We start from the raw sequence: 631 nt of genomic DNA on the forward strand, positions 1-631 counted from the left end.
CGGGCACAACTGGATCAAGGGAAAACAATCACTAACGACAGAAGACCACCGAATCAACCAATCAAGGGAACAAATTCAGACCACAAAGCAAGAAGAAAACGGCCGAAACACAACAGAGCAACCACACAACAGAACTGCTGAATTGAATGCGCTCAACGAACCGACCAGACACAGGAGATCGAGACCATGTGAGATTCACAAGAGACCAATCAAACTACGCGAAGACCGTTTTTAGGACTACCGGATACCGTTTAAAAGCTATATAATCACTGGCAGAAGAGGAGAAATTCATCCACTCAACCCTGCACTGACGATGTCACCTCGACTGGTGATGAAACGTTTGCAATCCAACTGCCAAGCTCGGCGAACAGACCAGCAAAAGCTATGGATTCTCCAGATAGTTCATGTGTCACTGTAGATCAGTTCAACCAGTTCGACGTCTCCTTAATTTCTTTTGTCGTACGTAATTGCTGTAATTTCTCAGTGTGTTTGTACTCAAAATGTAACGGTGATAACTTGACAAAGAAAGTATATGAATTCTTCGTTTTCGAAGTTTGTACCACTAAATACACCGGAATGGAGTATACATTGACCATACATTCTATCACATACCAGGAACGGTTGTCAGCTT

The sequence above is a fragment of the Opisthorchis viverrini genome, assembly GCF_000715545.1.
Source record: "Opisthorchis viverrini unplaced genomic scaffold opera_v5_125, whole genome shotgun sequence".
In the NCBI taxonomy this organism is placed as follows: domain Eukaryota; kingdom Metazoa; phylum Platyhelminthes; class Trematoda; order Opisthorchiida; family Opisthorchiidae; genus Opisthorchis; species Opisthorchis viverrini.